Source organism: Cavia porcellus, unplaced genomic scaffold (genome assembly GCF_034190915.1).
Source record: "Cavia porcellus strain 051 isolate PalLab524CR breed Dunkin Hartley unplaced genomic scaffold, mCavPor4.1 scaffold_10, whole genome shotgun sequence".
In the NCBI taxonomy this organism is placed as follows: domain Eukaryota; kingdom Metazoa; phylum Chordata; class Mammalia; order Rodentia; family Caviidae; genus Cavia; species Cavia porcellus.
Genome location: NW_026947493.1, coordinates 73,326,308 through 73,348,448, shown reverse-complemented (window position 1 = coordinate 73,348,448; position 22,141 = coordinate 73,326,308). Strand labels below are relative to the sequence as shown.

At 49.1% G+C, this 22,141-nt stretch overlaps 1 long non-coding RNA gene and 1 pseudogene across 1 annotated transcript; one reads left to right on the top strand and one right to left on the bottom strand.

The window, feature by feature from the left end:
* Positions 1–3,632: 3,632 nt before the first annotated feature.
* On the bottom strand, positions 3,633–4,618 carry LOC111754597 (eukaryotic translation initiation factor 3 subunit F-like; annotated as a pseudogene).
* A 1,512-nt stretch (positions 4,619–6,130) lies between these two features.
* LOC134477785 (uncharacterized) lies at positions 6,131–17,803 on the top strand. Its single transcript, XR_010049978.1, has 2 exons — positions 6,131–7,017; positions 14,316–17,803. It is a non-coding gene; the product is annotated as an uncharacterized LOC134477785 (long non-coding RNA).
* The last annotated feature ends 4,338 nt before the right edge of the window (positions 17,804–22,141 follow it).

Below are 22,141 nucleotides of genomic sequence, written 5' to 3'. Positions count from 1 at the left end.
CACACTGTGCCCTGTGTCTCTCAGCTCTGACAGGCCCAGGCGAAATGGGTCAGCAAATTCACAATGACATCTGAGACTATTGTTAGGCACCCTCGCCAGGGTATCTGTGTACCAGGCTTGTTCAACTCAGGCTCCAGGAAGGGGCAGAATGAAGATGACTTTGAACTTGGCTTTTGTACCCTATTGAGCCCTGTCTCCTTAAACTGTAGGCTAAAATTGTCCTGCTGGAAAATCTGAACAGAATGTTCACAATGGATGCTGGCTTGAAATCTTCCCCCTCCTTCCCCTCCTCCCTCTTCCTTCTCCTCCCTCATTCTCCTCCTCTTCTTCCTCCTTCACCTTTTTATTCTTTTTATTTTTCTCTTGTTTTTGGACAGGGTCTCATTAGGTTGCCTAAGCTGGCCTTGAACTCCTGGGCTCAAGTGATCCTCCTGTCTCAGCCTCCCAAACAGCTGGGGTTTTAGATACGTACCATCACACCAAGGAATAGCACGTTTCTTTATCATTTCAGTGGGATAATGCATAATTAAATATATTCACTTTATCCACTTACATTACCAAATGGGTCATTCATGAGCAGTTAACGTTCCTGTAGCTCCTAATGCAATGCATGTTGTACTGTCCACACCTTGGGCAGGACATGGTCAGTGTTAGCTGGAGGACCTGATCCATGGAAACTGAAATAATTCCACACACCTCACCAGCAGCACCACAGGCTCCCGACTCTCTAATCCAAGCAGTTTCCTAAGAAGCCTTTATTGAGCTGCAGCCTTGCGTTGGTCCATGCGGCTTGCTTCCCTTGACCAGCACACTGGTGCCCCAGAGTGTGGGACAGTGGGTCTCAGAAGTATCTAGACGGACATCCCCAGCCAGGAAGCTGTTTCTCAGGGATTTCTGTAGTCATCAAGGGGGAATAACCTTGTAATAAGAACACAGTTTTCCTTATAACAAGGCAGGAGTTAGCAAGACCCCGGGTGAGAGATGACACCTACCCATCTGAGCAGCTCTCTGCAGCTAATTTCACAAGTATCCCAAAGGCAGAGCTTGAGGAGCAAGCAGAATGAATTTCAATATTTCACAGATATTCTCAAGGAGCTACATTACAAATTAATAAGCCAGGGCTGAAATGGAGGGATGAGTGAATTTCCTCCGGCAGGGCGCCTTAACCTGGGATTCTGGGATGTGTTTCAAGAGATCCAGTTTCCCACAAATGACACAGGGTTTTATTGAAAGTCGTGCTACTGCATCTTCAGAGGAGAGAGTCAGCAGCTTTCTTTAGATTCTCAAGGGAGCCCCTGACCCCTGACAAAGGTCTTGACCTAACTGGACATCGCTCCTGAGATGAGCAAGAGGAGCAGCCACCTCCTAAAAGATGCACCTCGTGGGCATGCGCAGGTACTGACAATCAACCTTTCCCCAGGTCACCAAGGAAAGCAGAGCCCCGGCTACCGCACAGCTGCCCCTCCACTCTGCTACGGCGTGAAAGTCTGTGTCCTGCCCCACTCAGTTCCCAGTGCAGTTGCATCAGGAGAGGGTCATTGGGAGGTGATGGGGTTATTGAGCGGTACCCTTATAGAAGAGGCTGCAGGGAGCATGTTGGTCCTGTCTATTACGTGAGGCCGTGTAGAAGGTGCCATCTAGAAAAAACAGACACCGAATCTGCTGGTGCCTTGATCTTGGACTTGGAGCGATGGATCCCTCTTGCTCACGCAGTGCCCGGAGCTATATCTGGAATACTGAGCGGCTCCTACTTACTCACGTGTCCGCTTCCTGCTCCCCAGCCACGAGGGACGTGGCCTTGGGCCCAAGCACTCCTGCCTTTCACACTGTTTCTCTCCAGGTCCTCAGGGGTTACGGGTGTGGAGCAGCTACAGGTTGTGGACCAAAAGTGGTGGCGCTGGGTGGATGGTCAGGAATGCATGCCTGACATTGCCTGGAAGGTTCCTGGTTGGAAATACACAAAAGTTAGGGAACCAACAGTGACTAAGTCCCAAGTGTCTGGAGCCGGCTGTGGTTGGCTTCCTGGACCGGATGCTGCCGACCGTGGGTGAGGGTTCTGCTGTTGTCGTCTGAGGTGCTAAGGATTGATCCCAAAGCTGCTCTATCATGACTCACATCCTCACCCCCTCTAGATTTTGAGACAGGGTTTTGTTAAATTGTGCAGGTTTAACCTTGGTACCCTCCTGCCTCGGCCTCCCAGAGTGCTAGGATTCTGGGTGTGCACGCTCCTGCTCTATTTTTATGTCTCTTAGTTTTATATTAAAGTTCTGATTATTGTCCATTTGTATATTCAGCCTTTTAGCCCAGATTCTGAAATCAGAGTCAGCCAGAATAGGGCTTCAGTAATTTTTGTAAAGCTCCCCAGATATGAATCATAGTTAAGAACTGTGATTTTGGGAGTGAGCCCAAGTGCTCTGCAGAGGAGGGTGATGAGGGAAGAGAGCTAGCTGCCGCCCTTCCTCTCCAATCCCCACCCTCCTACCAAGGCCCACGAAGATCACCTCTGCACCTGCGGACACCTCGGGAAGACAGGTCCCTCCCCACGGTGCAGAAACTTACTGAAAATAGAGGCACCATCCTAACTCCTCCTAGATGGGCTTCCACCGAAGTTAAAATAACTCCAGACTCAGCTTCTGCCAGTTCTCAGGTCCGTGTTCCCGTCCTGTGCCCCGGGTCCCACACCCGCTCTGCCCCCTTGAGCTCAGCCTGTTCGGCCCCAGGGCCCATGATGCTGTCTGTGACTCAGTCCACCCCACACCTTGCCGTGGCCTGCACGGTCTGTTGCGCAGGATTAAGCAGATTCCCACCCAAGAGCAGCCTCCCTGACAACGTCCAGGGGCACCTTTCTCCTCCTCCCCATCGCGGTTTGTCCTGCTGTCCTGAGCTGTCACCCCATCTGAGGTCAGTCAGTGTGTAAACTGCTGCTTCTGCCCTGCCAGCCAGGATAAGCACCCTTCAGGGTTACCCTAACCCTAACCCTTCAGGCAGGGATTTTGTCTGAAAGAAGACACAGCTGTGCTGAGTGCCCCCTCAGGACTTCGCTTTCCACCCTCTGTCATTTACTGAGTCTGTGGCTTTGGGTCAGTTGCTGCAGCTTCTGTGAGCCTAACATCCTCTTCTGTAAGCGGGAGAGATGGTGTCCTGCCCGGCCTCCTTCCTGGGCTGTGGCTGTGGGGGAGGGCAGGTTCCACGGTGCAGTATGGGGGTGTCTGCCAGCAGGTCTGCACCCCCAAAGGGCCTTCGTCCTGCAGAACAGCTTCACTGCCGCCAGCAGGACTAGTGACGGGAGGACGGAGCACCGCCAGGGTCTTCATCTGCCGCCAGTGCAGTCTGAGGTCCCGCCCTCTCCGTGCTCCCCTCCTGCTCCCCCTGCCCGCTCCCGGTCCTCTCCCTGCTTCTTGAAGTCATTTCAGCCCCTGGATCTTGGACACATGGAACCTCATTTTCATATCTGCTTCTCAGAAGACTTCCTGGTGGGAAGGGCAGGACACAACTCTTAATCCCCTGAGTCGCGACCTCTTGGGTTTGGTTTAGATCCTGTCGTAGGTTTTGAGAGCTACACATTTTTTTTTTCATTTACAAAAGGTGAACTGTATTGCTTTAGGTCACAAGCAGCTAACTTACTTTATAGCTCAAGACCACAAACTGTTTCTCCTCCACTTCACGCTGGCCCTACACGGGAGACCAGAGACTGGCAGGAGTCCTGGCGTACGAGTTTTCTCATTGAGGGTGATCCATGGCTGGGTGAGAGTGGCCAGGTGGGTCACCATCAGCAGGTCACTGATACTGTGGACATGGTCTCGGTGTCCTCAGGAACTATCTGGGGTACTTGGTTAACCAGACTCATCAAGAAGTGGTCCACAGTGTGGGCATCTGAGGCCTCTGCAGCAGCACACCTCTGCATAGTGTGACACGGTACTTAGGGCCCCCTGGACGAGAGTCGGTGCTCCCCCAACTTTCTGTAAGTCACTCAAGAGACCAATCGCCCTGGCTAAAACAGGTCTTCATGATCAGGTTGACTCCAATGCATTCAGTGTCATCATACATCACCACCAACCATGGGAACACCGTCCCATGGTCTTCCTGGGACACCCGTTAAAGTGCTGGTGCAGGCCTCGATATTCCTGGGCTGTTCCTGACTCATGTCCCTGGTCAGGTGAGTGGGTTGCGGCCTCCTGGCTGGGGTACACGTGGGTCAGCCGTGCGCTCTGTGCTGTCGTGGCATCTGGCGCACCAGTGCAGAAGGAGCTTGCTTAGAGAGCATTTTCCGTGCAGTTCACGCATGTTCTAAGCACAGTCCCTATCAACCGCTCCTCATCTTCTGACTCACTGGGCGGCTCTGAAAAGCAGTGGGCGACCTCCACTGTCAGCAGTTCCCAGTGGAGCTCTGGTTACTCAGGCAGCACCCTCTTTGTGTTACCATGACTGCCTACCATGGAGGCCAAAATGATGGGTGCAGCCCAGGCATGCGGCCCCCGGCAAGGGCCCCAGGAAAGCCGGACCTGACAGTGCAAATACCTGGGTCTGCAGTGGGGCTGGTGCCTGGGGCCAAGGCTGGTGTTGGAATTGGGGCTGGGGCTGTGTCCGGAGCACCCGTAGGTACCACCAGTATAGCCATCTTGAAGAGGAAGAGGGAACCTGGAGCCGAGATATACAATTTTAATAAAGGCATCACCGATTAGCAAACAGCCATCTCCTCCTCCTCTGACGCAGGATGCAGCCTTCACAGCCCTCCCAGAGCAGGGCTTGGTGAGATGGGAAGAGGACCCGGGGAAGAGAATTGTGGAAATCACAGCCACACATACTTTGGAAAGTCCCTGGAGTTCTAGCATCTCAGCGGACACATGTATCAATTGTCCTTAGAGCCAGCTTGTCCTTTAAGGAAAGGGGAACTTGGCAGAGAGGACTGGGGACTAAGGCACAGCTGCCAAGCAAGACTGACCGGAGCTGGGAGGCAGCAAGGCACTTAGGAGGGCGAGGTGCCTCGTGGACGAGGTCCAGGGACGACCCCACTGTCCCCTGAATGTGGCCAGCAGGCGCCACTGCAGTAGACTCTGTGTGGAGCGCTCTCCATGGCCGGCAAGAGGCAGAATCACAGAGCTTCCGGGGGCGCCCAGGAGGACACCCACTAGACCAGGTCATTTCACATGGGTCCCCCCATGAGGTCACAGAGACTGCCTAGAGGAGAAGAAGTGTCCTCAGGGATGTGGGTCTCTGCTTCCTGCCCTTTACCCACACCCAGCTGCTGTGGAGGCGAAGGCAGGGAGTCTGGCAATGGGAGTCTTGATGCGATCTCCAAACTCAGCTAGGAGCAGAGGAGGAGGAGCTTCCCCAACTTTATCTCTGCCCTTACACCAATCTTTGCTTTGTAGTTTATTTCTGTGGTGCTGGGGTTTGAACTCAGGGTCTTTGCACTGAGCTACACCCCAGGCCTACTTTTTATTTTGAGACAGGGTCTTGCTAAGCTGCCCTCCTGCCTCAGCCTCCCAGAGTGCTGGGATTATAGGTACGCACCTCCATACCCAGCTTCCCCCGTTTTTAGTGGTGAAGAAACTGGGAACCAAATGACTTAAGTGACTTCCTCAAAGTCACGCAGCAGCAAGGAGACAGATTTGGACTTTAAACTCAAACCTTTGGATTCCTCAAATCCTTCTCCCCTTCCAGTTTCAATTGTCCTGAAACCAGGACTGCACAGACAGATAATAAATGCGGGGAGAAAAGGCAATGAACCTTGGCTGCAGTTCCACGGGGCGGGGGGAGCTCCACAGCAGTGTGCTGCCTCGCTAAGGACACACTGAGGCCCCCCAGGGAGCCTTAAACAGAGTCATCCCCAGGCTGCCTGCCAGGCGGCACTCACAGTGTCCAGGGCAGAGTCCGGGCACTGGTAGTTCTGGAAGCCCTCCAGTGACTCTCATGTGCAGTCAGGACCGGGGACCGCTGAGCTGACGTGTTCCGCACACTCGCTTCATCCCCACGTGGGAATTTCTCAGCAGAGCTCTCGGATGAGACACCATCTGTGTCACATGCAGGCCCCTCCCCTCCCCCCGCCCTGCTGTGTTGCCCCCGATCTGGCCTGCAGACTTGTGCTGGTGACTAATTAATCCTCCCAGAACCATCCGAGAAGACCTAGTCGTGGGTGAGCCATCTGGACTCCCCTCTGGCTGACTTGGACTTCGGGGAGCCTGAAGGAGATGACTCAGCCCCCACGTGAGACACAGCGAGGCTGCCTTTGTTCAAGGAGGGTGGCGGTGGCTGTGACTGTAACTTTCCCCTGACCCTCAGCGGTCCTTTCCTGCTCATCCTTGTCCACACTCCGCCCGCCTGTGGGCAGGGAGGTGGGGATTCTCTGGACTTCTACTTCTGTGCACAAGGTGAATTTGGCATTCATTTTGTCAGCTGTGTGTGTCTGTAAAATGCTTTGAGAACTCACCAGCTCGCCCACACCGCAGTATTCTTTTAGAGCAGGAGTGTCTGGTAAAAGTGGGGTGGGCAGGTAGGAGTCAATCTATACCAGCTATCTATTGCACATCTGTCGTATATACAAGAGATGATGCTGGAGCCCTGTCTAGATTCCCCGTTGGGGGTCCAGGCACTCATCCCACAGCTGCTGTGTTGTGGTGGCTACAGATGTCAGTTGCTACTCTTGGGGCAGGAGGTTGCCTGGCTACTGGGCTTCTCTGTCAGCAGTGGCCCCCGTGTGGTGGCCCCAGGCCATGTTGACCGCTATAAGTCCTCACCTCAGGTGTGGTGTGAAGATCAAGGTCAGCATTGCCCTAACCACTTCCTGGCTCAGCACCTTCCATCCTTGGGTCCCTGGCTTCCTCCACTCCCTCGGGCCACGCCTCCCGCGCTGGCTGAGATGCCCTCTTGGACACTGAGCTGCAGGTGTTGCGGGAGCTGCCACAGTGTTGAAGATGTGATTTTTCCTCGGCCCTTTACAGAGGCCTGGCATGAGCAAGTGAAAATTACAAGAAAAGAAGCAAGTAACCATGGTGATCATGTGGGACCAGAAAATAGGTAAGGCATGGTTTCTAGAACAGTTTTGGAGGTAAAAGGTTTTGAAGCAGGGTGGTAGAGACACATGAGAAGCATTTTGGGAGGGGGAAAATGGCATGGACTAAAACGTGAAGGCAAGAAGATACCAGATACAGGATGCAAGACTCTGGTGCAGGGATTAAAAACTAGGAACATCAGAATTCCTCAGGAGGACTCTGAAGAGGCCTGGGCCTTCCAGGGTCTCCAATGCTGTGGGTCTAAGGCAGACTTGGGAATTTGCATTTCAAAGAAATTCTCAAGGGGAGCTGGTGCTAAAAGAATCACGAAGATTTGAGGCCAGGAATTGGTCCATCCTGCTGCTGCTCTCTAGGGAGAGAGGAGGTACCTAACAAACGGAAATCCAGACGTGCACTTCTGGATCACTGAGGGATGCTCACAATCTCTATCAGAAAAGCAGTCATGTAACTAATACTAGCTGAGACTTGCAGATGCAAGGACCAGGGCTGAGGACCAGGCTAGAGAAAGGGATCTAGTGGATTTCAAAGGTTTGGTTTTGAGTACCAGCAACTTAAGTCTCCATGACTGAAGACCACAGGATTTATACCAAAAAAAAAAAAAAAGGGATCGCAAACTAGGCTGATGATCTGTTTCTGTAAATACAGATCCACTGAACACAGCCCCACTCCTCAGTTACGCACTGAGTGGGAGGGTTTTAAGCCACAAAGATTAGTAGTTGTCTCAGAAACAGAATGTTCTACAAAACCAAACATATTTACCACCTCGCTCTTTTTAGAGAAAGGCCACCAATAATGATAAAGTGTAATGTGGGGTGGAGGAGTAGAGAGGCTGAGGAAGGACAGTCTCGTGTCCCTGAGAAAGGGGGTGGAGGATGTCTTTCCATCAGGTGGGAAAGATAATCCTCAAAGCTGCACAGAAATGGGGATAGGAGCAGAGTTAGTGTGGTTTATAAAAAAATAAACTTCCATTTTCACATTTCTAATTAAAAAGTCGTAGTGGCCTGGGGTAATTTAGCAGAATTGGGAAGGGGAGAGCAGGACCCAGGATAGGAAGGCACCTGCAGGTGGAATTGTGGGGACATCTGCACTTGGAGGGTGGGACAGGCCCTGTGCCCCAGGTGCAGATCAGCCCCCAGCTGCATGACCCTTTGCAAGGTCTAAGGAGAGACTACACCTAAATGATTAGGTTGTTAACCGCCGAAGTCTTTCTCTAGATTTACTAGTGGCCCTTAGATGATGCAGACTGGGAAATACTCTTTCTCATTCTTTAGGACAGTGTGCCAACCAGCACACAGCGCACAGCCGCTGGAGGTTTAACTCGCAGAATATTTTGTCTGTCTGAAGGAGGACAGGAGCTACAGCTCCCCTGTGATATGTTCGCCAGGAAAGAAGGGAAACAGGATACTGGGTCACCCAGCATGTAGTCTGCTGTCTTCTTGTCCATGGCTCTCTATTCCTCCTTCCCCTCCACATGAAAGCCCTTCATGGCCGAGTTCCCTAAGCTAGACTCCTGAGGCAATGCCCCCTCCCTATGTCCTCAAAAATGCCAGCTCTTTAATAAAACTGATTTCCTTCCCACCAACATTTGGCTCTTAATATTGGCTCCTAGCAGCGAGCAGCTGGACCTAAGTCAGTAAAACCATGGTAGGTGCCTAAAAGGGTTGCTTTTGGTTGATTTTTATCGAGAATCCCCACTCTGCACTGTTATTGGAATATTTGTGTATTTAATGGCAAATACAGTGGGTAGATAATGTGCCCATTTCACAGATGCAAGCATGACACTCAGAACTCTTAAAGAACTAGCGTGTGGCTAGTGAGGAATTTCAGGGAATTATGTGAGGTACCTGGCTGAGGGAGTGGCCTCTAGGATAAGCCTTTGGGACCGTCTTTGGAAAGGTAAACCGTGTGAAGCTTTGAAGACACAGCTACTAATCATACAAAGACGGTCAAGTCTGAGCAGGGAGTCCTGCCAGCGTGACTGCACCCTTAACAAACAGCATCTCCTTCCTCTATCCGGGCCACCTCAAGGCCGTGGAAGCTCTAGGCCACGTTTGTTTGTTTGCTTGTTTTAGTTTTGGTGGTGGTACTGGGGATTGAACTCAGGGCCTTGTGCATGCCAGGCAAGCTCTCTACCACTGAGCTACAGCCCAGCCTAGGCCTTATTTCTAAAAACATCCATCTGATGTGATATTTTTTTAAAACCATTTTTTTCAGTCTCCATGGAATTTGTAAAAGAGATAGACTTGCTGGACTTCCAAAAACCTACCTGAAGGCCCACTTATTATCTCTGGCCCTCTGTCCTTTGCTCTACATATTTAATTCCCCAAGCTCCCAGAACACTCACCGTGGAGCTTACTGCTCACTGCCTCTCCCCTGTCCTTCTGCCCGGCCCCTGCAGGAGAACGGCATTTGCAAACTTTGTCTTTACTTTCTGACCCCTTCCACTTTGTCTCCTAGGTGTGGATCAGTCTAAATTTAAGGGTGGAGAATGGAGACAGAGATCCTCCTTAGTGTGTGTGAGAATCTAGAAATGAATGCTTGGAATATCAGTGTGTGTGTGTGTGTGTGTGTGTGTGTGTGCACAGTGTGTATGTGTGTGTGTGTGTGTCCTGTTTTTTTGCACACCCAGTGCCTGGTAGGATTCTCAGTGGAAAGCAGGTACAGTGCTTGGCGAGTGCACTGTGCTCAGAGAACGAATGGAGGCAGAAACCAGAGCTGGGGAAGGAGGAACGGAAGGAAGTGCCGACGTGCATTAGGGCCACTGAGGGTTAGGGGGAAGAAACTTGAGTGGGGCGTGAACACTGATCGACTTCAGAACACGAGGAAGAAGAAGGAGCCAAGAGCCCTGGCCACAGAGCCAAGCACAGCCTCAGAGGAGAGAGACAGAGCCATGGGCAGGCGGAGGCAGGGCCGCCATGCCCAGTCATGTAAACTGTGTCCTGCACATCTCTGGGGTGTGCCTTCCCGTTGCCAAGGCTGTGTGGGGTCTCTGCCCTTAGTTCTGCTAGGATCCGCAGCGGGGTGGGCAGAGCTCACCCATGTTAGGAAGAGCGAATCTTGTGAACTCTGTCTCCGCACTTGGAGCAGACTGCTCCTGGAACTGCACTCATAAATACACCGAGAGATAATGTTTCCCTGGCCATCTAGGTGTCCCACAGCCCAGCCGAATTGACACAGAATCAACCATCAGGGGGGCTTTCTCAAGGGCAGAGGGACACACAGGATGTTGCCGTTGATGGGTGAGTGGGGCCCTCATTCACAGAGCGTCCGTCAGCGGGTCCGAGCCCCGGCCACAGACCTGAGGGTACTAATGGGCTTTGTCCGTCTTTTTTGGAAGAGAGTAAAACCAAATGTGACATAACAGAACAGAATCGGTCAAGTCAAAAGGGTGGACATAATAGATAATGTGAAAACATAATACAAGGTGATCAACAATGGTTACCATAATGCCTCCCACTATCTCTAATAGAATTGCCTATATCGTTAGTTATAATACAATTGAACAAAACAGTAAAGAATAAAACCGACAAAACCAAAACATTGGAGACATTGTAGGTCTTCAAAAGTAGATAAAAGTCAACGAGAATGGGCGTTATAATGAATCTCATTATCTTCACAGCTGATGCCTAAATTTTTGAACCTGATACTATCCAGAAAAACAGAATAGGGGAACATCAGTTAAAAACCAGATGGTGAGAGTAATACAGGGCTTTAAATCGAGGTAAAGGAAAGTCAAAGTGGGTTACTATAATATATCCTGCTATTTTTTTCCTTTAATTAAAAGGATAAAAATAAAAAAGTAAATAATGGAGTGGAGATTGAGATAAAAGAGGGCATAACAACGAAACAGCACAGATCAAAACAAAACCATTTAAGCAGAATAGTGTTTCACCACCAGATAATCCTGACCTAAAAGTAGTTACTATATTGTCTCTTTCCTTGAAATCCTTGAGTACAACTTCGTATACTGTAGCATTAAGTATATCAAAACAATGTAAAACCATTTAAGAGAATGACAGCATTACAGAGTATTTAGAATCGACTAACAGAAAATGAACAATGGTTTCTGTATAATCTCCTTGTCTTTAAAAGGTTTTTGCTTATACTATCGTACATAATAAAATCCAGTAAGATACAATCTATTTAGACCATTGGAGACAGAAGAACAAAAGCTAGATGAGACTTCAAAACAAGATGATACTAAATCAGTATTACCTATTAAGATGTCATTTTCTCCAAAATAGTTGTTCCTATCATCCAATCTTCTCTGCCTCATTTCTGTTGAGCTCTTATTCTGTCAGTAGCTGTCAGTTTGTCTTCTTTATTTTGTTCTCTGCTCCATTCGTTGTGGCCTCCACTATTTCTGGATTCTTTGTATTTTTCTTTTTTTTAGAATATCCTGCAATACTCTCTGTAGAGTTGAATTGGTGGTTGCAAATTCCCCCAGTTCCTCTTTATCCTGGAAGCATCTTGTTTTTCCATCAATTTCCAGGGACAGTTGTGCAGGATATCTCAATCTTGGCTGGAGATTATTATCTTTCAAAGCTTGAATTATTTCCCCCCACGCTCTTCGTGATTTGATGGTTTGTGCAGAGAAATCTGCTGTAATTCTGATGGGTGCTCCCTTGTAAGTGGTCTGTTTCTTGTCTCTGACAGCTTTTAATATTCTGTTCTTGTATTGAATTTCTGGAATTTTTATTATTATATGCCTGGGTGTTGCTCTGTTTGGGTTGTAGGTAGCTGGGGTCCTGTATGCCTCATACATCTGAGTATCTTTACCTTTTGCTAAATTAGGAAAATTCTCCTGGATTATTTCTGTGAGTAGCTTTTGTAGTTCATTTGTTTGTGTCCCTACTTCTTCTTTTATGTTCTTAATCCTTAAGTTATGGATCCTCTTATCATCTTCTTGTCTTTGTATTATTGCTGTTTGTTTCTTTGTTATTTTTAAGAAGTTTTTCATTTCATTCTCCCATATTACAAGTCTGCCCTCCAGTTCAGATAGTCTGTCCTTAGTTTCTTTCAAGCTGTTATGCCAGTCTTCGATAGACTTCTTAGTTTCTTGGTAGTCCCTTTGAACCTGCTTCACGTACTCTATGCTTTCCCTGTTTTCTCCATCAAACAATTCTCCCCTCTTTTTCTGTTCTTCCATTCCACCATCTGTTTTTTCTTGGGTGGTGCTTAGCATTTCTCTAACTATTTTGCATACTTCTAGCTTCAGGTCGTTGATAACTTCATTCCTGAATTGGTCTATGAGGCTCTCTATATGGCGCTTTATGTCTATTGATGCGGTGTCCGCTATTGCCTGTTTCTCAGAATTGGGGGCCGAGGAGCCTTTCTTGTTGCTGCCTCTTCCCATATTCTCTGTTCCTTATATATGCAAGCTTATATGAGAGGCCCAGCTTCTCTCCCTGTCAGCCACAGCCTGATCGAATTGCGCCGGTTAGGTGTTCCCACTCACCGCTGCGCACCAGGCAGCCCACGCGGGGCCTGCCCCTCCCGGCCTCTGTCAGGCTCTGGGATCTGGGTTGGGCCAGCCTAGGGGGTCCGCCGGCAGCGTCACGCAGGCCAGGCACTTTTCACCAATCCTGCCCGAGAGGGGGATGTGTGGCTGGAGTCGCCACTGCGCCCTGCTCCCGCAGGACTGCTCGGGCCCAGAAAGTCCGCTGGAGTCAAACTGTAGTGGAGTGTCAGTTTCTCTCACTCACCTCAGCGCAAGTCAGTGCACGTCTCCCTGCCCGTCCTGTTTTCGACTCCGTTCGCAGACTCCCATTCTCAGAGTTTCCGCGCGTCTCTCTCCTTGCCGAGCCGCTGTGGAGGCAGCCAGCCACTGCGCGGCGGGAAACCCAAATTGTGGCTTCCAATGGCTCGGGGTCCAGCCTCAGCAGCAAGGCTTTTCTGTTCCTGTTTTAGCACCAGGACTGCATTCCAAGTTGGTTTCTCTCAGCCGAGTTCGTTCCTGAGTCAGCAGAGCATAACTCCACCTGCTTATGTCTCTTTAGTCCGCACCATACCTGGCTTCTGAGCCTAGTTTTTCAGAGAGCCTCCGGTAGTTGCTGTTATCTGTCCGCCATGTTCTCCCGGAAGTCTCTCAGGATTCAATTTCAAAGTCAGCTTGAGAAACTTAGTGAGGCAAGAAGCCATGCTGGGCCTGGGAGAAATACCAGATGCCAACTTGCCCTTCCTGTGAGCCGACTGGTATGCTGGCTGGCAGACAAGAACACCCATAAGCAACCAGCTGACCCGGAGGACAGGCTGAGTTGTTAGCAACTGAGGTACCAAAGCAGCTTAATGCTTGCATTGTTTGATTGACTTTGCAGGCCTAAGGTAGTCTGAGCCTCTATTATGAGGATAACGATATGCAATACAGCAAATATGGGGGATTTCCTTCTGTCTTATTATTGAAATACAATATTGGTCTGTTTTGTTTTATTCTGTTTTATTGTTTTTATTCAGTGTTCTGTTCTGTTCTGTTTTATTTGATTTTATTATGTCTGATGGTATGGGCAGCGATTTTGAAAATGACAAAAAGCACTGTGGGCTGGGGATTTAGCTCAGCGGCATAAGCACCTGCCTTGCAAGCAGGCGTTCGTGAGTTCAATCCCTGGTATCGATAAAAAAAAAAAAAAAAAAAAAAAAAAAAAAGCAGCACCGTGGTAGCCATTGTTGATTTCCGATTTTCCTTTTTTGAAATTCTGCTTCACTTTCACTATTTTGTTTTGATTGACTTTATTCTGTTTTATTTTGTTTTGGTTTTATGTCTTTACGCTTTCATTCTTTTGTTTCGATTGGTTTTATTCTGTTTAGTTTTGTTTGATTTTATTAGTCTGGACAGCTATTTTCAAGAAAACAAGAGACATTATGATGGCCACTGTTGATTTCCTATTATCTCGTTTTGAAGTCCTGTATCGCTTTCATTGGTCTGTTCTGATTGGCTTTATTCTGTTTTGTTTGGTTTGGTTTTATTCTCTTTAAAGTAACATAAAGTTAAATAAACATAGCAAGACAAAATTTAAAAACAAAAATGAGGGTCGAAGCTGGGGCTCAGTGGTACAGTGCTTGCCCAGCCTGTGTGAGGCCCCGGGTTCAATGTCTAGTAATATAAAAATCAGACAAAAAGCAAAGGAAGCACCAGGCCAAATCCTGCCTCTTGAGGCCTGTTTCCTAGGCTTCCTTACCAAGGACAGAAGGTAAAACATTCACAAAGCCATCAGCTCTCCACTGAATCATGACTTCTTTTGGGGGGTCAAATAGACTCCCCTTCCTGACATGGGCATTAAATTCGGAATGTTTCTTTTGACTCAGGTGATCCAGGGCAGCTCACAGAGGACTTTTATTTGATCCTCACTCTTGGTACAAAGCAGAAGCTCTCACAGCCTGTGAACATCGTGACACAGCTGACAACTGTCCAGCAGGAGGGACAGATGAGCCAGGCCTGCTGCAGCCTGCAGCCACCAGTGAGCGCCCAGGCTGCGGGTGAGCTGAGGCGAACTATTGTGTCTGCTCTGGAATAAAATGACTGACCAGGACAATGGAAGCTTGCTCTGAAGGGAACAATTTATTTAAAAATAAACTTTTGTCTGGAAAGAAAAGAAGAGCACACCACTCGTGTTTCCAGGGACTGCTTGATAAAACCTCGAGTTCCAGATGAAGGCTGGGAGACTGGGCCCAAAGGGAGGGGACAGTGTCTGCGGCCCTGCGGCCTTCAGGGTCAGCCACGTTCTACCAGGCCTGCGGTGACAGGCACCAGCTGGCTGGCCAGCAACCGGCCGAAGAGACAACAGCAGAGTGCTGTGGGCCCACGAGGGCGCCTTCCACTGAGGGTTTTCTGTGGCGTAATCCAGGCCATCTCTGAAACACCAGCATCCTACTGCTCATCCCTCAGAACAACACCACGAGGTAAAGACCATTTTTAATCATCTGCGTCACACAGGTAAAATACAAAGAGCCTGCGACAGTGTGTTTTTAGGAGTGAATAGGTAAATAAACAGCAGTAGATCCAGACAAGGGAATGCTACACCGTGCTAAAAGGACTGTTAAGCTGCACACAGACACAGAGGGACTTTCATCCGAGGCCAATGCAGAAAACAGGCTGTAGAACTCTAGCTATATGGCTCTCTGGAAAAAGCAAAAAGGAGCCAGTAATAAGCTCAGTAGTCTGCAGGGGGTGGGGGTGATTAGATGCTACAAGTTTTAAGACAGTGAGACTATTTTTGTGTCCCTGTAATGGAGGATACATGTCATTTTGCTTCTGTCAAAACCCACAGAATGTCCCTCAAAACTGAACCCAAATGTACACTATGGGTTTCCAGTGAGTGCCTGTCCTTTGTGCTCTCTCTGCCACACCTCCCATCATCCTTTACACTTCCCACAATCCTTTACACTTCCCACAATCCTTCACACTTTGCCCACCTTGTCCCACTTAGTAGATCTTTGTCAGATGAGTACATGCAGACACTTCCTCCTGCTCACTTAGCAGTGGGCATTTCATGTAACCCCAGGGTTACATGAAATCAGGATTGGGCCAAACCACTTATGGCAAACCTATTTCCCTGTGCTGTGATTGGCTTAAGAGTGTGTGTGTGGCCCAGTTCTGGCCAAGAAAACATAATATTTAGCTAGAATGCACTAGAGTGGAGTATTAGTTGTTAAAATTTTGAAACTTTAGTACAGGGGATAAATATTATCTCTCCTCCCCTCCCCTGGGCCAAGATCCCCTGCATCTTCCCACAACTCAGCATCTACAAGTTTCTGTCCGGGATAAAATGAAGCCTCCAAGACAGCAGCTGACCTGTTCTCATTCTTGAGCCCACACCATGCTGGTTGTCAAATATCTTAAACTCTACCACCCACTGAGCAATGGGAAGTCAACAGGAAAGACTCTAAGAAAAAAAATTTCCCCCAATAAAAAAACAGCCGAAGCTCAGTTTTTTGCTTGTTCCCCTTTCTTCCTGGTCTAACACTTGTATGGCACTGTGGCAGCCATCTTGCTATCATGAGGCAACAAGGCAACACATGGATTAATAGAACCTGAGTCCTAAATCACATTCATGAGCTACACTGCACCAAACCTGATGCTGTTCTTTCTACTAGATATTTCATTACATGAGCCGATTAAATATTTTTCATAAAAGCACTGATTACTTTTTCTTTTAGTTGCAGCTGTATCCTGATGATACAGACTTAGCTTCAAAAGGCTAAATAATTATTTGTGCTCACTCTGCCCTTTTCGTTAAGCTTAGAGAAAGGTTTTTTGTTTGTTACTCTACTTTTTTGGGTACCAAAGTTTGGGAAGCTTAAAGAACTTACTCAAGCTCATGAACCTAGCAAGTGGAAAAGCCAGAATGAAACCCAGGTCAGGCCTGGACCAGAATATCAAGGGTGTGGTTCTCAGCCTTTGTATCAGTCCTCACCAACGCTGTTGCTCATGGTGCCTGCGTCAACAGCCCACCTCACTCTAAGAAAATAGCTGATGTTGTAAAGAGAGAAGCATTTGGGTCCGAGTTCTGCAGGTTCGAGGCGGCCTTGCAGGTTTATGCTGGCCAGCGCGGCATGTCAGAGCAGGAGCCCAAGTCAGCATAAGTCCTCACGCCCCAGATAGGGGGAGAGGGAGAGTGGTGTCACCTCGTCTCCTCTGAGAGCAGACCCCAGTGACCTAAGGACTTTTATGGGGGTAGGGGAGCTGCAGATTAGACAGACACAGGGCCTTCACACACTAATCCCCCGCACCACCTTTTTTTTTTTTTAACTTTTTGAGACAGGGTTTCATAAAGTCACTAACTGCCCAGGCCAGGCTGGAATTTGAAATCCTCCTGCCTCAGCCTCCCAGAGTGCTGGGATTACAGGTGTGCACCACCTCAATGTTCCACAGCACTTAGAACCGCCATCCTGTGGAATGAGCTTTAATGCAGAGCTTACTGAAGGACACCGAGGACATCTAACTACTCCAGGCCGGAGCACCTAGATTCCGAACGTCCAGAGCGGACCCTCTGTCCACTAACTCACCAAAACCTTGGCTCCAACTGTTTCTAAGTTTCTTACACAGACGGATTTCACCACTCATCACCCGGCCTTGCGACACTATTGGAAAAGTGTAGCAGAGTGACAGAGGAGGTCACTGCTGCCCACGGCCTCCATTCCAATCCCAGTTTTGCCACACTGTGTGACCCAACACTTGGCCTCAGTTTCTCCATCTGTAAAATGAGGGTATGAACACTGGGGTCGGGGAGGCATGGCACAGAGTGCCATGTAAATTAGTCTTCAAATGATGTCTGCCGTACTTGGGGGGGACCCTTAGTTCTACATCCTGGGATATGATGGCAAAATCCACATCACCTCTGTTAGCTGGTCAATGATTTTGTAGAGTTGACTAAATCATTCCTCCTGGGACCACCGGACTCCACCCACAAAGATTCCTCCTCCTTTCAAATGTCCTCCCTCCTTTCCCCCTTCCCTCCCTCCCTCCCTCCTTTTCTCTCTTTCTTCTTGACATAAGTCTTGCTATTAGTTCAGGCTGGCCCTAAACTCACTGTATACAGCCCAAGCTGACCTCAAACTCATGATGATCCTCCTGCTTCAGCCTCCCAAGTGCTGGTATGCAACACCACACCCAGCTGTGTACTGTCTTTTAAAGAAACAACAACAACAAAAATCCCTACCAAGTTTCCCAGGGCCATTTCTCTCCATCCTTCCCCAGAGGAAACCTCTTCCCTAAAGGCTATCACCTTCATTTGCATGTTTGTTTATATTTGTAATGATTCTGTAAATAATAGATGTTTTAGAGTTATGCCTGACATTTCCTTACAAGATTTTCAGTTTTATTCATTTAGAAATCCAGCATCTCCAAGCACAATTTTATTGCATGTGTCACCCTGCGTCGTTGGTGTGATCAGGCTCCCTCCAAACTCTGCCACTTGCATGGAGGGGTGTGGTATAGTTTGCTGTGGTAAGTGGGGCTGTGGTGTGCTGGCCATGTCCTGGGGTGGCCTCAGGACTTTCCTCCATAGTAGCCTCTCTGGCTGTAGATTGAACTCAGCTAACAGAAGGTATCCTGTACAGCAGGCACTAGGCTGGCCCAAACGTTCACTCACGGACTTGCTATTAAGAAGGTGAGAATTACTCGATAGTGTCCACAGATCTCCAGTGTCCGCAGTTCTCAAAGCACCTCCCAGTGTCTCCCAGAGTGGCTCTAAAGGGCACCAGGCCAAGGGCCCTGGTTGAAGGATGGTGTGCAGGGGTGGCATTTATGTAGGAAGCTGGGACTCACAGCCCATCCTGCACTGGCCTTCCTCACAATGTGCAAACCCTCAAGATTCACTCTGCCTTCTCCATAGCACCCCATCTCCTAGCCTGTCCCACGTCTTAGTCACTGCTAATAATATGGGTGTGAACATCTTTGTTCAGGAGCCTGGGTGCTTTGACTTCTTCAGAACAGAACTGCTGAGTCAAAAACTAAGGTTGCCCGTTGTGATTGGTGTTGTCTGGCTACTTTCCTGAAGGTTTGCAATGCCATCAGCAGTGTCCTCTCTGTCTTTTCTAGCAAACATACTGCAGTTGTTTGCATTTGTTTCCAGTCTGGTAGATACAAGGTCCCTATAATGTGTATTTCATTGAGCTCTGGTGAGTTTGGGTATTTTTTCAGATGTGTGTGGTTACTGAGAGCCTGTTAGTCTCTAACCTTTCCTTTTTAGTTTCTTTTATCCCTCAATCCTTTCCTCGCTTTCTCCTTTCTCTCTCTCCCCCATCTCGCAAATTGTAAGAGCTCTTTGTATAAATACTGTACTTGGAAGATTTTGTGTGACCTTCAGTTTGAGAAAATTATTTTTTACCCTTATTCCCACATCCACAGTAGTTGGAACTCTTGGTAACATATCAGCTAGAAGCCAGAGGGCAGGCAGCCTGCAGGGAAGATGGGATCTTGGGAATGGGTTGGGCCCCATGCATGTCTTGCTCCTGTGCTCTTGGAGGTGTGGTAGGGTTGGTGTCTGCATTTAGTCTATGATCAAATGCCATGTCTTGAAATTCTTAGGGTGAAGGATGGTAGAGGATGAAGAAATAAAGTCAAGAGTCAGCAAGCAGGTAGCTGAGGTCAGGTGGCGCCTTCTTTCTGGATGGAAGGAAAGGAACTGCTCAAGGACCACAGCATGTTTATACACACACACACACACACACACACAGCAGGTTGGTGTCACGTGATACCTTTCTGCCTAGCAGCCTGTTTGCTTGGCTTGCCTTGGGCTCTCCGTTCCGTATTCTCAGAGCGGGAACAATTTATTCACGTGTCTTGCCTTCATCACTCCCTGTTCTCAGGGCTGGCCTGGCTCCAGTCTTCCATGTGTAATTGATCTCCAGATCTCTCCAGAAGCTCTCTGTGGCCCACCCCCACCTAAATCTACAGGGAAGAGAATTCTGGGAAACAAAGTCCAGCCTTGCTAGGTCGACATACTACAGAACCACAGCTCTCTTGAAATCTAATTTGACACTTACATAGCATATTTAACACTCATGTAACATACCAGTAACTATATGCCAGTGACTGTTAGAAGCAGTTTATGCATATAATTCATTTTTTATAATGCTCCTATGTGTAGCTATTATTATTAATAACCCCATTTTGCAGATGGAGAAACTGAAACAGAAAGGTCAACATTACACAGTTAGTAAATGACAATGCTGGGCTTTAAAGCCGGGTGTCTGACTCCATGGTATGTATGTTCTAGTATGGAAAGATAGAATCACCCTCGGATGTGGAGAGCTGTTTATTTAATTGACTGTTTTTATTTTAGACTCGCCCAATGGAAGGGGCTTGTGATGTTTTCAAACTGAGAAAACTATGTTCCAGGAAGTAGAGGGCCAGGATGATAGCGACCTGCCGGAAGCCCTCCAGAGAGTGAACCTGCCACCAGGCTCTCCAGTCCCTTGAGGCCCTCACCCCTCAGCTGAGTTCTCTGTGCTGGGAAGAGCTTCGAATAGGCTTCTGCATGCTGTACCCCTCTGCACCTCACAGCATTGCTAAGAAAACCCACTTGGGCCCCCAATGCCTTTCATTTGGCTCAGAGGAGAAAGCACGGAGCACTCTCATGTGCATCCATATTTGGGGTCTTTCCTGGCTCAGTCAGGGGAAGTCACGGAAATGTCCAGCAACCTCTCCAGTGCCTTCACTGCAGGGTGTGCCCGCCAGCACAAGGGGCCCAGGAGGCCACTCACTTCCCAAAGTCTGTAGCCCTGCTCAGATGCCAGCTGTGGCTGCCCCCAAGAACTGAGGCGCGGGGTTGGAGTGGCCCAGCCTCCTCGGGATCTTCCAGGGCCCAGCACGGTGGTCTGTCAGGACTCACCAGCTTCCGGTCTTCAGGTCCCAGCCCTGGGACTTCTGTGAGTGGCACAGGACATAGCACAGAAGCAGAGGCTCCATCCCTGCTCCATCCTAAGACTCCAGCATGGCTGTGGGGTGGTGTTTGGAACTCACATCCAGACCCTGCCCCGGTCCCCCATGGCAGTGGAGAAGGCTGGCAACCTGATCCTGCTGACTCCCTGGGGTGCACTAGGGCTTCCTACCCCTATTCAGGGACCACGCTTTGACAATCAGTGCTTCCCTTCCGCGACCTTCTCCAAGGCCTCTGAGCCGTGGCGCTGTTCCAAGTGACTGCTCAGGTTTGCAGCCAGTCAGGCTGGGAAATCTGAATCCTTGCATTCTCTGCTAGCATTGCACTGGCCAGGTCAGCAAAAGCCACCCAGGAGCTGACCACACATCCCACTGAGGCCCCAGGCCTGGTCCCCTGCATACACACAGACTCTGTCCTGTACAGACTGCTGACATGCACAACCCTGGGTTCAGGGATAAACCCAAACTGTCAGCACCACAGACTCCTAGCTCCAAAAATGGCACCTTCCTAGGGACACCCTCTTGCAGGCCCCAAACAGAGGCCCTCGAATGGGGCAGGGCCAACCAAGAGATCTAAGAAGGGCTTTTTGTTTGGTTAGGAGGTTTTGTTTCGTTTTGGTTTTTGAACCAGAGTTTCACTAGAAACAGACAGAGTTCAGGCTGACCTTGAATTCACTACATAGCCCAGGCCAGCCATAAAGCATACTAGCCATACTAGCAATCCCCCTGCCTCAGCCTCCTGAGCACTGGGATTACAGGCTTGCATCACCACACCCAGAAAGGCCTTCCTAAGCCATCTAATATCAAGACACTGTGGATCTGCCACTGAGGCACAAGTAAACACTACTTGAGGTGTCTCAAGTCCTCGTATTCAGCACCAGACTGACTGCAGAGAGGCTGGGTGTTCAAGGGGGTCACCAGTGGAGAGATGGAGCCAAGGTTCCTGGGCAGTCCCATTTGACCAGGGTCCCTTCTCAGAGCTGCCATGGACTCCTAGCTTCTGGGCAAGACTTTCCCTATTGTCCTCCTCCTCCTCACCACTCCTTCCTTTCACTGCGCACTTCCAGCGCAGACCAAGGCGCAGACACACAAAGCTTGGAGACCTCCTTGGTGTCTAGCCCTGGCCCGGGCTTTGTCTGGGTTTCAGCCTGAACCCAGGTGTGAAATGCAGCAGGGGCAGCGAGCAGGTGCTGAGGTGTTCATCTATAAAGTGTCCCAAGGACACTGGTCACACTGGAAAGTTGGTGCCCACTAAATAAGGTTCCTACGTATAATCCTCGCCCACATGGGAAGCCCTGATTTACCCTTACTCTCCACTTACAGTGGTAGGAAAAGAGACTGCCCCCTCCCTGGGGCTCTGTCTATGAAGTACTTTCACATAGTGCCCAGCCAGTGACAGCCCCTGATGCTTACTGCCAACTGAACAATCTATGAGACTGTGCCAGCAACCAGAAATCTGCCAACTGTTTAACTTCTAAAGAAATTCAGAACACTGTCTATGGTGACTTCTGACCTGAAACACAAAGAGGGGCACAGTTCATTACTATGAAATCAGTTCCCCCCGACATCACTGATAAATACCAAGATCTGTTTCAAAATTTAATCTGAAAGGGCTGCAGAATCATAGGGTATGGCAGACCCCAGGCTGCCCGTGCACCCCAGGCCAAGGCGCATGGCGTTTGAGCAGACGGTTTCCTGCGTGGCTTTTGCTGCATTTTTAGAAGGGCTGTAAACAACCCCAACAGCTAGA